Source organism: Lepisosteus platostomus, chromosome 3 (assembly GCF_059453375.1).
Source record: "Lepisosteus platostomus isolate fLepPlt1 chromosome 3, fLepPlt1.hap1, whole genome shotgun sequence".
NCBI lineage: Eukaryota > Metazoa > Chordata > Actinopteri > Semionotiformes > Lepisosteidae > Lepisosteus > Lepisosteus platostomus.
The window spans coordinates 22,685,105-22,699,156 of record NC_142613.1 but is presented as its reverse complement, the minus strand read 5'-3'; the positions used below and the strand labels follow the sequence as shown (position 1 = coordinate 22,699,156).

At 36.0% G+C, this 14,052-nt stretch overlaps 1 protein-coding gene across 1 annotated transcript in view; it reads left to right on the top strand.

Moving 5' to 3' along the window:
* The first annotated feature begins 802 nt into the window (after positions 1–802).
* LOC148674646 (protein FAM167A-like) overlaps positions 803–14,052 on the top strand; it is a 28,343-nt gene continuing 15,093 nt past the window's right edge. Inside the window, exon 1 of the mRNA XM_088624962.1 lies at positions 803–1,104. The gene's annotated coding sequence lies outside the window, so the exon portion shown is untranslated. The remainder of the gene's footprint in view (positions 1,105–14,052) is intronic.

Genomic DNA, 14,052 nt, shown 5'->3' with positions numbered 1-14,052 from the left:
CAGTTGAATGATTTCAGAGTAAAGACAGAAACTTTCCGATGTTTTAGACTTTCCTGGCATTCCTGGTCAGTGATGTAACCTGTCTTTAATCTTCCTTTAATTATCTGCTTTATAAAATTACATAATATGCAATGATGGAAAAAGAGACTAAGGATAAAAAAGATGTTTCCCTAAGAATAACAGTCTCTTTATTTTGTTTTATAACTGTGCTTTCTGAATATTCCTTGGTTTATATTCTTATACTCATAAGTTTCTTGCTGGGTTAAATTAAAACCAAGTTCAACTGGCAAGAAAGAGCTGTATTATGTTTTATAGGAGGACTTTGGAAGTCATACAGTATCAGTTGCTGGGTCTTTATCTCTTTACAGCAAATAAGATCATAGTTGAACAATTCATTTTACTCAGTATATTAAGGTAAGTGTTTACCAGAGTGTAAGCTTGTGGTGAGATCTGTAAAGCCTAAGGAACTGTAGCCACCAGGATCACGGCTTCCCACCACTATATTAGCTGTGGCCATTTACTACCTTGCAACAGACAGCAATTACAAAAAAGAGGTGCGGTAGGAGTGTGAGAGTAGTGAATTACTCAGTCTTTAATACCACACTAGTTAGTTTGAAAGAGAACCACTTATCTCGAAGTAGCCCTTCTAAATTTAAATATAATTTTAATATTTCGTGTAAATATCTGGGGAAAGCTAAATTGTGGTTAACTATCCATCAGAATTTCCATTCGTTGATAAACATGGACGGCTTTAGGACACAGTAGATGCTGTATGATGCTGCACCGTTGATACACGATTGGCGAATGCATCCAGGGAGCAACAGCAGATTGCAGCAAGTCACAGGAGTGAAAAGGGACCTGTCCGGGATTGCTAAACTGTCTCTAGGCAACCAAAACCTGACGCAAAGTCCCCCTCCCATGCTTCTCAAGATTCAAAAAGCAATAATGAATGAATAAAGAAGGGTGCCGATTGGTGGGATCCGCATTTTTCGAGCTAAAATAATTAGCGAGTGTTTTATTTCTCCAATTGCGATTCTTCAAAGATATTGCAGTGGACAAGCAGATGGGATCAGATATGCATCACCTTTCTCGCAGATGAGACAGGTGAGTCCGCGCAGTTTTTTTCTGATTCCCCAAGGTGGCAAGCTTAGGACCGGAGAAGCCTACAGCCGCTCTAGGCATCAGCTTTCGAAAGCAAGAATTTCAGATAGGTCTAGCAATGCTTGATAAAATAGTCGTAGTACTGTACATGCAACATCAATTACCGCTTTACAGCAGTAATTCTCACGCTTGCCGCAACCTGTGCAACAAATAATGTATTTTTCTGACTAGTCTAACTGGACGGTGGAAGTAACTTGAAAGGAGATACTAGTTTATTTTGCGCAACAATCGTGTTAAATTCTAAAGTGCTGCATCTTCGTTCGAATTACATTTCAGATATTCAGGCTGGATAGTAAAAATTAAAGAAGGATAATTTTAAATTACCTTTTTCTGTCTTAATATGGTTTTGGTGTTCGTGTTACCTGACCATTGGTAAACCAGTTTATATACAAACATTTTAAACAATGTAATGTATTTAGGTAAAAAAAAACCCTGTGATTTCATGTTATTGGAAAGGCAGATTCTTTGCACAATTTATTAATAAAACCATTTTCTTCACTTATTGTTAATTATTCCTAAGGACATTATAATTATTAGGGGTATATGTTACTGTCGTTTAGCCTTATTGGCGTTGATTTGCTTTTAATCGTACATAGCTGTGTATCTATTGTTTCTTTTATTTAACCTAATGTTCTCAGCTGTGACCTTATGAAAGGTGTTCATGATGGTTTCACGTGACTTGCACGTTAACAACGGATTAGGATTCTTGGCTTATTCCAATTGTTTCAAGCCGATAATATCATTGGTGCTCTGTGCAAATTGCCAGTGTCTTAAACACATTAGATTCGTAGTTACCTCTCAGTGATGAACGCTTAAGTGATACATTGTCGCACAATATTGTTGTTTGGTGTGCAGACAGCTTGAGATTGACGTGCCTCGCATCTGTAAGTCACCCTTAGCTTATTATTACAGGTAATTTCATTTCATAAGCAATACAACTTTCATTTGCCTTCCTAGGTTAAGTCACGCTACACTGCAATCGAATAGTTTCTAATTACAAGAAAGTATAACTCTTAAACAGTTTACACGGACTATTTTATGTTTGAATGCTAATTCAGTTACAGTAAATGTGAAGATGATTTATCTCTCACGTTCTAATGTCTAGTATTCTTCAAAAACATGTGTTTCCTCTTTTGCTGATGTAGTAGGATATTCCATGAGACTGAAAGCTCTTAATGTAGTTTACCTGGTCTGACTGCCTGATACTTTCATAAATGTTTCATGAATGGGTTTGAAAGCCCACAAATGTTTGGACTTGTTGAAAGTGAAAATTGTTACAAAATAAGGATTTGTAGACCTTGTAGGCTTGTTTTTTTATGGGTAATGTAAAGCTTAAAATTCAAGATCCTGCAGATCTGTGCTGGAAATTAAAAAGGAGAGTAATATTAACAGTAATGTTTTTTTTCCTACAGGAAAGTGAGGAAAAATCACTCCTCATCAATAGTTTAAGAGTTTTAAGATGATTGTTGTTCACTCGAGCACTTTATTATGTGACTGCATACTAAATTGAACAATTTACCAATTAGATTTTTTGAGTTGTTTCGAGTTTTGGAACTGCTGGGTATTAATTTACCTCCAAAATCCATTACTTGAAAAATTCCCCTATTTGAAAAATAAAAAAAAATCAAATGTACTTTCAGTCTCTAAAACAAATTAATACCTTAGTTCAGAAAACTGGATTGAAAACTGCAGACACTGGGGTGAGAATTAAGACTGGGAAACCTTGTTTTATGAACATGGCAAGGGGGGGTTCTGTCCAATCCTAGACCTGTGTGAAAAGTTACAGACATTAATTATTGACATAATTGAACCAATTTATCAACTTATCCATGATCTTCAGTTGCTGGTGAGAACTACTGAGACCTACTGTACCATGTGAAATCTGTACACATACCACCCCTACAGGACCAAAACTGAGGACTCCTGTTTTAGGGCATTAATTGACTGTCAACTGGAAGCTTTTAGATTAGTGGACAAGGCTGCGATCTGTTGTTGTGAACTTGTTGTGGTGTAACAGTTTATACCCTCAAACTTTTTGTGTAAATTTCCACATTACTACAATGCCTTAGTCTTGCACACCATTGCATTTGGCAGGAGTTTTCAACCTTTTTATAATGGTGTATCAGTTCTGTCCCAAAGCATCAGATCAAGTAACTCCTTTATACTGTAGGTCCTACTGAACGGATTCATTCTGGTAGTTTAACAAGCGAATATCTTAAATATATTTGAATGTCACTTTGGATCCGAAGCTATCAAGTCACTCCCCATTGTCCATTATAAGAAAGGCGTACCTTAAAGAAGCTAAATTAGTTCTTAAGACATTTTTTTTAAAAGTCTCCGATAGTTTCTAGTCTGCAAAGTTATTTATTCAGTGTGCACTGTATAATGTATCATAGCATTTGCTTCTCTCTTTACTAGGTAACGAGGTAACATCAAAAACTGTTTTAAAGATTAGTTTATTAACAACGAAACCTTGCTCACATCAACATACTGTAAATACATGTCCTAGGAGTCTACCAATTTCTTTCTACAAATTTAGCTAATTCTACAATTTTAGATACGTCATTAGTGTGCTACTCCGTCTTGGTTTTTTGAGCCCAGGACCAGGCAATGAGTTTCCTGGTGATTCCTAGTAATAATTTGCAGTTGTATTAGTAATAACATGGCGACGATGAAGGCCGAGACTCAGTTAAGAGCAAATGCTCTAAGGTTTCCTTGGAGGTTAGCCTGGTTTCTCACCTGTGACTCGTTTCTATCAGGCTCGAGTTCATTGACCCTTTGCGAATTGCAGTGCAGTCTGTTAGTTCTGCGTACTCTATTTGGTTGGACATGTGGATGTCTTTAATAAAAAATGGCTTATTTAATGTTTTAGTTTTGTAGTGCTGTTTCGGAAATGTTTCGGGAACCTTACATGAAAGCGCTACTTTTTAAAACTTTCTTGCGGTTTCTTGCTAGATCACATTACTTTCCAAAAATGTCTACGCTAGTTTCTACAGTCACGAGTTTTACTCAACATGAGACGATTCACATAAGAGGATTTTCAGGGAGTGTTTATTAAGCCCACTGTCAAGTCAAAGAATGCGTGATTCTTACTTAAGTTTTGATTATCTTTCACTGAATCTACTTCTCTTTCCTGTTTTGTGTTAGCTCACAATTGTTTTGCAAGAGCCATAAAATGTATGTGACTGAAAATAAAGATACACGGTCTGGAGCTGGTTTAAGAGGGTGACCTGGATCAGTATGGATGAATGAAAGCTCACCGAAAAGAAGTCAGGCGTGCTTATAAAGTACATTTTGTGATAAGTTAAATTAATTTTGTAATTAAGAGCACAGTGATGAAGGAATACAATTAAAACATTATAAATGGTAGCCTGTGTAAACACCCAATTGAAAATCTCTTAAATACTGTATTGTAAACACTTGTTTCACAAGGTATTAAGTATACACTACGCTAAAAAGAGAAGACCACATAGATTCAACAAAGGACTGCATTATATAAATTCCCTGCCAGTCAAAGCAGTCATGCTTCCAGTGAAATAAGACTGTTGTTCTTCTCTTAATCAGTATTTGCCCTGGTCTTTTAGAGCGTTCCACCCTCTGAAAGTATGATAACATCATGAGAAAAGAACATTCCCAATATTGCTGAAGAAAAAGGACAAAGACACGGTCTTCAGTTAGGCACCCTGCTGCTCTGTCTGGAGTCTCTGCCAACTGTCTTGTGCCAGATCACATTCTTGGAATACAATGTGGATTCATGTCAAGTGGAAACTCCATCTACATTACTGAGTTTTATGATCTGAGTTGCATACAAAAAAAAAATCAAATAGGTGCTCATGTGAATCTTCTGTTTAATCATAGGGCTTTGAAATGTTTATTGGAGTTGGTCACATGTCTGAATTTATAACTCCATGTTTGTAAGAACCTACGTCAGTCATTGAGCCTTTGAATCTCAAGGATCTAGTGTCTGGTTTAATGGGATTCCCAAAGTTGTGTGGTATAGTGTTATGTATATGTAAGGTTGATTAACTTATTTTATTATCGTAATCCAGCTGTTACAGTATCTGTTTACATAAGACACAAATTCACCAGTGAAGAGATTTTGCTGGATTATCAATCGGTTTCCTTCAAGGTTCTCCCACCAGTCTAGGTAAATCATGTCACAAAATACATTTTCAATCAGGTTTTTGGAATCTTCAGACAATTTGCAGTAAAACATTAACTAGTCTTTTTTAGTGGTTGGAGGAATCTCTCGCCAACCGGATTTTAATACCTGTAAACTTTGATCTGATCAGTATGATTTGTTTTCCCTTAAACAAACTAGAACAATGGAGTTATGTGTAAATCTCGTATAGTAGCTTTTTAAAACCTTTTTTTAATGGATGATTTTTAAAAGATTTAATGGCTACTTGCTATTTAAAGTTTAGTTTGATCTGATGGTATCTACCACATTTTATTTGAAGAAATAGATTTTAAGAATAATACCTTACAGAGATCTTGGGTCAATTAATGAGAAGCAGGATCGTACAATATAACAGAAATGCTGTCCATACCATAACTTCAGGGAAAAAACTAAACCAGACAATGACTGTACTTCACAAATGAAGCCAATAACTGTTAATATCTTGTGCAGTAGGTTTGGTCTGGTTTAAATGGAAACATACATTGTTTCCACCAGTGCCTTCTGTAAAACTGAATCAGAGGGAGTGTACAATTTGAGATTGCCTTATCATCTCTTTTCATTCTATTATATATATATTATATATATACGTTCATTATCCAAATGGCCACCTATTCCATGTGTGAATGTTGTGGCAACCCAGAGTCCTGTGGAAGCATAACGCACAATGCAGAATTGCAGTCTGGACATGACACAATTTGTAGGACATGAGTGCACATACACAGGGACTCTCTTATATACTGTATAGGTCATTAAATACAATTATTTTAGTAGGGTATATTCTGACCTTGCAGCACAGTGATGTGGTGTTTGTCATTGTTGCCTTGGAACACTTGGGCCCTGGGGTCAATTCTTGGGTTGCTATCTGTGTGGAGTTTGTCTGTTGTCCCTGTGTTCATGTGGGTTTCTTCTGAGTGCTCTGGTTTCCTCCCACAGTCCCACAAAAGTTGACTCTGTTGTAAGTGTGTCTGTGTGTGCCCTGTGATGGACTGGCATCCCATCCAGGTGTATCCTGCCTTGCGCCTGTTGCTTGCTGGGATGGGCTTTGCCTCCTTTGTGACCCTGAGTTGAATAAGTGGCTAGAAAATGGATGGATATTTTGACAAGTGCAGTTCTTGGAGAACCATAAGATCTCTTGGAAGTTGGTATTGGATTGTGCTTCTCTGTGAATTATTGGGAAGGCTTTACAAGGATTCATATGTTTATTCTGTACCACAGGGGTCAGCTTTTAAGACTTCAATACTGCTGGGGCATTTTCTTGACATCTCTTTGGTGCTTTCTTTTCATTTGCTCTCTTTAAAGGATGTTACATAATTCAGGGTTATTTCCTGATCCTTAGTTTGTTGCAATTTACAAATGCATAAAAGCACACTACAAAATGGTAAAACTTTGTGAGTAAAGTGTCAGACATGAAACAAACCATTTTCTTGATTCCTCTTAATAGTTAATCTACAAAAAAGTAACTATGTACAATACATAATTATACAACCATTAATCAGCTCTATGTCTAACTATGAATGTAGCCACATAATATAGTTGTATTGACACTTGATCTTGGTTATGTTTTTCATTATTTTGTAAGTAATGACTGGGCTTGAAAACACATGAGCTCTGAGTTAGGTGCAGTCTGTAGTGAAGTTTTTCCCATTGATACTAAATCAAGGTCCCTTTAAAACTGAGCATCTTAGCTTTTATTGCTTATTTGTGGGGGCGTCAAGAAATATTGAATAAGATTGGTGTTTGTAATAACCATTATTTGGGAATTATGTGGTTAACCTTAAAGGTAGATATTCTTCAAGTCTTAATAGATAATTTGACTGTTTTTTATGCTAGCTACTATATGAAAGGAAAGTTCCTTTAGTATTGTTATAAAGGAAATAAATATAACGTTTTGATGCAATTGTGTAATGTCATGGAAGTAGTATTTTTATAATTCTATTCAGGGGGTTAGGTTTTAGGCTTGTGGTTTTAAAATATCTTTTATTATAGTCTTACTGCTACTCCTAATTTTTTCTCTGTTAGATTTTACTTTTTATTTTCATTTTGTTTGAGTTGTCTGGTTGTCCTGCAGAGGATGAACCTTCTTATAAAGTGTGGGATTTTTTTTCTGACATTCTTGTGTTAAGCCACCAAACACATCAGGAAGTAGCAAAAGAATGAGAGCGGGAGCAGTCAGGAAGTTATATGAATGGCACTGCTTTTTATCAGAAAGGGGATAAGCGATGAACTTATTAATGCATGATTTATTTCTTTGTGTCATTGGGGGAAAAAAGCTTGCTATACTTGTGGAACAAAAAAAGATCAAAGCTTTACTATAACTAATGCTTTTCACTTGACTTTAGTATTAAACCATATTGCCTCAACATAAGGTAGTTTAATAAAAAATAAATGCCTTATAAAACGCTATTGATGCCACTTTCAAATAAATATCTATATATATTATTAATTGATTATGGAAGAATTGCTAGAAACTCCCCAGTTATAACATTTTCAAAACTTGATTGCACTGCTGCAACTCTACGACTTGCATAGAGTGAATTAATAAAACTGCAGACTGTCACGCCACGTCTCTTTACACTGCTTGCTGACAGCACTAACAGCAAAGATAAAGCATCAGGTGGATAACAGATGTAGTGTATTCAGTAGAAATTGCACAATCTCCAGTATCTGACAAGCCAAAGAAATCCCAGTGCTAGTCAGTTAATGAACCAGCAGTGTTTGGAGTATAAACCCAACCTCCACTCTGTGCAGAGACCTGTACTGCTTTCCACTCTCAAGGTTCCCTTGTTTCAGAAATTTTGATTAAAAATACAGTAGGTCAAACATCTGGAACCTCTGAAGAACACACACACACAGGCTCAATCACTGAAGAGATAGCCAATTTGATGTGACAAAATATTGAAAATTATTTTCGCTCTCTGTGTTTACAGTTTAAGATGAGTTTGCTTCACACGATTGTATTATTTCTGATCTGGTATAGATTTTTTTTGTGTGATTTTAATTTTCTGTTTTTCCATATCACTATTATACTATTATAGTCAGTAATACCGGTTATGTATTTGCATGATGTATGCAGGAGAGAGTTGCGTAAAGTTGGCACATGATTCTAATGCTAAAACCACACATGATGACTTTAGTCCTGATGCTCTCTGACATAAGCTGCCTCTGGCTCGTGCACTCATAATTTTGCCTGAGACAAGACAACAGTGCTAAAACAAAAGTTGTATTTTAAATTTAAAACCTTAAATAGCAAAAGTATCGATGTTCAAATGCTTAAATGTGCAAACATTTCCCTTTCTAGTTCATATTGTTTGTCTGGCTTCCTGTGTTTACGAAACTGAACTTGAGAAGGAAAATGTCTTTTATAGAGGGTCTGACAGCAGGAAATACAGTAGCAATTATATAAAGCATTTGTGTAATTTTTAAAAGCAGGCACTTTTAAAAAGCACACCAAGCAAATATTTTTGACTTCGGAAATTGGAAATGAAATTGAATACTGTATAGCATTTTATCAAATCTTGCACACCTCATGATTTAAGACCTCTGTGTATTAATTTGAATTCTGGTGTACGTCGATGAACTGGTATAATCTCTTCAGTGAGGTTCAAAGCTTCATAGTTCAGTTGCACTTTTGTGTGAGCATCCTCTGAAGACTTGTGCCCTATGCTTCTGCTATAGGCTGTTGGTTGGCATACATGAAAACTTGCAGTCCCAACAGAACAGTCATAAGCCTGTGCTGTAAAGATGTTCTGCTGCCGTGATTTGAAATACATAAACTTTTTTATACTGTATACAAATACACACATTTTCAAATCTACTCAACTTTCCAAAAAAACTGCAATTCATTGTTCAATTGTTTTCTTTTACATTTCTGGGGAAGTCTTTTAAGATATCCAGGAAAATGTCAAGCCCTGCATAATCTAACCATTCTTACATTATAGGTTGGGTTTTCACAGTGCCACACATCTGGTTAAGGAATGTTGCTATGGTACTTGTGTAATTTGATTTACTGAAATTTGCATGATATATTTTAATGTGCTTTTACAGCTCAGCATTATCTAGTGAGAAATGTAGGCTCATGTTTGGTGGAAACAAATATTTTGGACATTTTTGAGTCTGGGACTACGGACCAGCCCTTTAGAGCAGAGGGCAGGAGAGGAGGGGAAATGAAGGGGAGAGGAGCATAGGAGTGAGGGAGTGTCTGCACTACAGATCAGCATTCTTGATTGTCTTGTTTATGGACTGATGGTTGTTTTCCTTTAGCATTGATCTAGAGTGTGATCTCGCCTGTAGAGGATTATTTTATGTCTCACTTTTCTCAGGTTTTACGCCTACTTTTGATTGCATCAGGGTTTGTTGATGTTACAAATTGAGTGTGAATGTTTGATGTAATATTTGGGACTGGACCTCACTCCAAATGCACAAATAAATATGTGGCTTTTAAGATCTTACCTTTATTTCCCAGATACCAAACAATTCACTGAGTATGAAAGAAGCTGTGTAACCACACTCTGTATTCCAGAGCTGTGGAGGTGTTTTATCATTTATTTTTTTAATTTACAAGATGGTCTCTAGACTAATATTTAACCTCTGTCATCAATTCTAACTATGTCAACCATCTCTAAAATGACAAAGACTGATGAGAAACAGGAAGAAATGAAGAATGAACTCTTATAGCACATGTCACAGTAGTGTCTTTCAGTGGTAGATTGTAAATGATGATGATAGTTGAAAATGAAGAAAAAATGTTTTATTTTACCTTAATAACCTGACAAAAGAAGTACATTTCAATGCAGTTCTGGGGGTTTGTATTTTTGCCAGGTACTGTATGCAATACAAGATTCCTCAGCCATAAAATCTTCCATTTGTAATTGAAGTGCACTGAAAATCAGGATGATCATTATGTCTTCAATGAATGACTCTTTTCAAACTGTATGAAGAGGGGCCTCTCCCAGGTGGTTCAGTGAATGAAAAAACTCATCTAGAGTGCAGGTTTGGCACTTTATAATATTACGCGTTTGAGGCTGGGCTGTCATTAGCTAGCTGTAAATGATTCTACAAAGGGTGGTGCACAATGGTTCAAGTACCCTAGGGGCTGTGTGGGTTTGAGTTGCCTAGGGTATTCTAGGCTTCCCTTATAAAATCAGCCTCTGTGACTTGCCAGGTGCTTTTGAGTGGGAAGTCTGTTACACTTCCAGTTGATTCTAGGTTCTATGAAGTACTGCAAAACTTGTGTTGTGTACAAAGAACTATTGACAGGCTTACATCCATCCATTTTCTAAGCGTTTCATCCAATCCAGGGTAATGGAAAAGCCGAAGCCTATCCCAGCAAGCAACAGGCAGAGGCGGGATACCCCCTGGCTGGGACACCAGTCCATCATGGGGCACACACACAGACAGTAACACACACACTCAGCCCAGGGCCAATTTTCCCAGAAGCCAGTTAACCTACCAGTGTTTTGGACTTATGGGAGGAAACTGGAGCACCTGAAGGAAACTGGCATGAACATGAGGAGAACATAGAAACTCCACACATTTCTGGTAGAAATCTTGCACTGTTCCCATTTGTCCTGTGCTAGCACGCTTAAATGACCTAAGCGCATTACATAATTACTGGCAAATCCAGGTTAGGAGAATAAACATAACAGCTGTTTTAAAAATGTATAAGTAATTGTAAAAGAGTGTCTAGATCCAATTCCAAGTACAATAAAAGGAACATTTGAAGAATAAAAAATTCAGGCCCAGCCGTAATGCGTTGTTCATTTAAGTGCATGTCTTTTTCATTTGGAAGCTATTTCTAAGGTTAATTTTAATTGGATCAAACTCATATGGCATTTTTCTTAAAGTTTCAAAACAGTAGGTGGTAAATAATTGTGAAAGATGGAATATAGATAGTTTATAGATAGCAGTAACGTTCTGCAGTGAATTGTATGCAAAACATTACATGGCGTTTAGGACACGTTCAACACTGTCTGCAACACTTCATGGTACACTCTCAAAGTTAAGAGGAAAATCACTTCTGTGCTTTCAATGTTCAGTTGGCAATAGCTTACACAGTCCTTCAATTAAAAATAAACTAGTTGGGTATTTAGGGCAACGTGTCCTAAATCCACACACAAAGAGAATAAAGGGTAGAACAGTTCTTTTTTTATTCAAAGGGGTGGAAGCTGACATTCCTACCATACTGTATATTGTACCTTATATTGATTTTAAAATGGCTTTCTTACATTGACCTGAAATAGCCTTTTATAACAGTTGGGAGTAATCTAGGGTCTGACTGCTCCCTAATATATATTTGGTTTCTTCATCTGACCAGGAATAGTACATTGCAATCTACTATTCATCTGAATGGAATTCTAATAAATTGAAGCTCTTATCTTCCATCTCTTATCTGGGATGGAAGACAACCAAGCTTTTTGCCCCAGCTGTTCTAAATAAAAATCAGTCTTGATGTTATTTTGAATTATACATTATACACAGATCCCTCTTCTTTTTATGTTTCACCTCACACATCCTTCCTTCTCCTTACCTCCACCTTTTCAGCTACCCCTTGGATCTCTCTTCAGTCTGCATGGGGTCCCAGCCTTCCATCCTAAAGCCAAGACACTCAGCCGAATCATAAACCAGATCTCAATATACTGTACCTAAATACACAATAAAACACCCTCACCTCTGGGGTGTTGTTATTCCTTGGGAAATGGTATTTCTCTAGGAGCTACAATTTGTTTAACCTTCTTTCAGAATTCTCCAGGGTGCTTCTCAAACTACAGTATGTCACCAGCATTTTGTAGTCAAGCAAAGATTAAATAAAAAATCAATAGACTTGGGAAACTCAGATCATTAGAAAAAATGAACATGAGGTGACCCTTGTCGTACAGTGAAATTAATTTTACAACAAATAAACAGTAAATAATAAGGAAGGTGAGTTCTTGGGTTTGAAAATCATACAAAACTGACTCAATCCCCATTTTATTGTCTCTTTTAAAAAGACATCCTTTCTTGATCACTCTACCTACAAATGCAACCATACATCTCTTGGTTAGCAGGCTGATTTAAGGTACTCTATCTTACTTATTCTGAATCACATCCCTGGCCAGACCAGTGCTGCAGCCTGATACTTTTTTTTCAAACCCTTAAAAATGATCTCAATGCAGAATTGTAATAAATTAGTTTAAAAAAAATGCTCAGCCTTGTACTGATTGCCTATATCCAAGACTATATAAACTTTTTTGATACAGTTTAAGTAGAGGGGAATTACAGTGCTTGTACAGTGTAACTTTTTAGACTATGAAAATACTAGCAGTCATAAATGAAAGGATTCAACAAGGATATCTTAAAAGTTACCTGACAGTTTGTAACTTGTAGCATGTGTCTTCTCCATAAGTACATAATCAGTATACTTTCATCCACTTTATATTTTAGACGTATCTTTATTGATATTAGCAAATATTAGCTCCTTATTATTGAGTAAAATCTTTAAAGAAGTAGTTCTAAATATTTTCAGTTACCTCTGAGAAATGTCTTTAACATTTCTTTGAATCTCAGTAAGTGATGGTTGTTCTTCTGTTTTACTTCAAAAGTAAAACAAATAATTCTACTGCATTTATTTAATAGTTTATATATAACAAATCTGTTGACTGATTTTTCATCTCTTTCATAGACGTTCTTAGAAAAATACAATTTACATTTTTGGAAAAAGAAATCCTTGTGGAAGGTTACATTGTCCATGTTGTAGTACAGATTACATTGTCCATGTTGCCCAGAATTAGTTTTAAAAAATGATCATTGCTAATGGAGTTCTGCAGCTGTAAGGAATGCAGGAATGCAATTGATCTTTGTGAATTATTTTTATGTCCAGTTTTAATACAAATGTATTAACTAGGGTAAAATATGACCTTGTGAAAGAGACATTGTGATTTTTAGCAATATTCCCGTGATTATGTTTTCATGTTAGTTAAAAGTACATTAAAGGAACATAAGGTGGATTAAAAAAACTCAAAATCTCATGCAGAAAATGTCTATCATCACCTCTGTAATTACACAAATTGGCACTTTGCTTTCATGTGTTTTAGCAGATGCAGCAGTCAGACTTTAATCTCTCGCTTTAATTTGGCTTTGCACTCTGTCTCATCAGAACAGGATTTTAGGAAGACTTAAAATCTTGGCAATATTTCAGCCAACTCCCATGATTATTATGTATTTTCTTTATAACCGTCCTTTTTTAAACAAAGAAATTTTGTCATAATTTACTTTCCATTTCTGTAATCCCCTATTGCCACACATCCATTAATATCATGTCTCAATTCTCTTTTTAAATTTGTCTTCATAAATATTACAGTATGTAATACAGTTTATAATACCATCTTCATTATAATACTGTCTACAATCAGTAGAAATTCCCACCAAACTAATGGAGGAGTTATAAACAGGAGACCACCTTAATAGACTGTGAGAGAGGGCAGAATGTTCAGACAAGGATCTCCATCTTGTCTGAACCTACTGTCCTATCACTGGCTTCCTTATTTACAATAATTACAAATGAATAGTTTATATTTTGTGTTTATATACAGATATATTTATAAAGATTCTAAGTCCCCGTGTTCAGGTCTTCTACATTCCAAAGGTAATCTCATTTGCGCCAAAAATAATGTGAACTAAACCACATATTGTTGCATAGGGAGGCAATGCTGGTTTCTGTACAACAAAAAGATCCT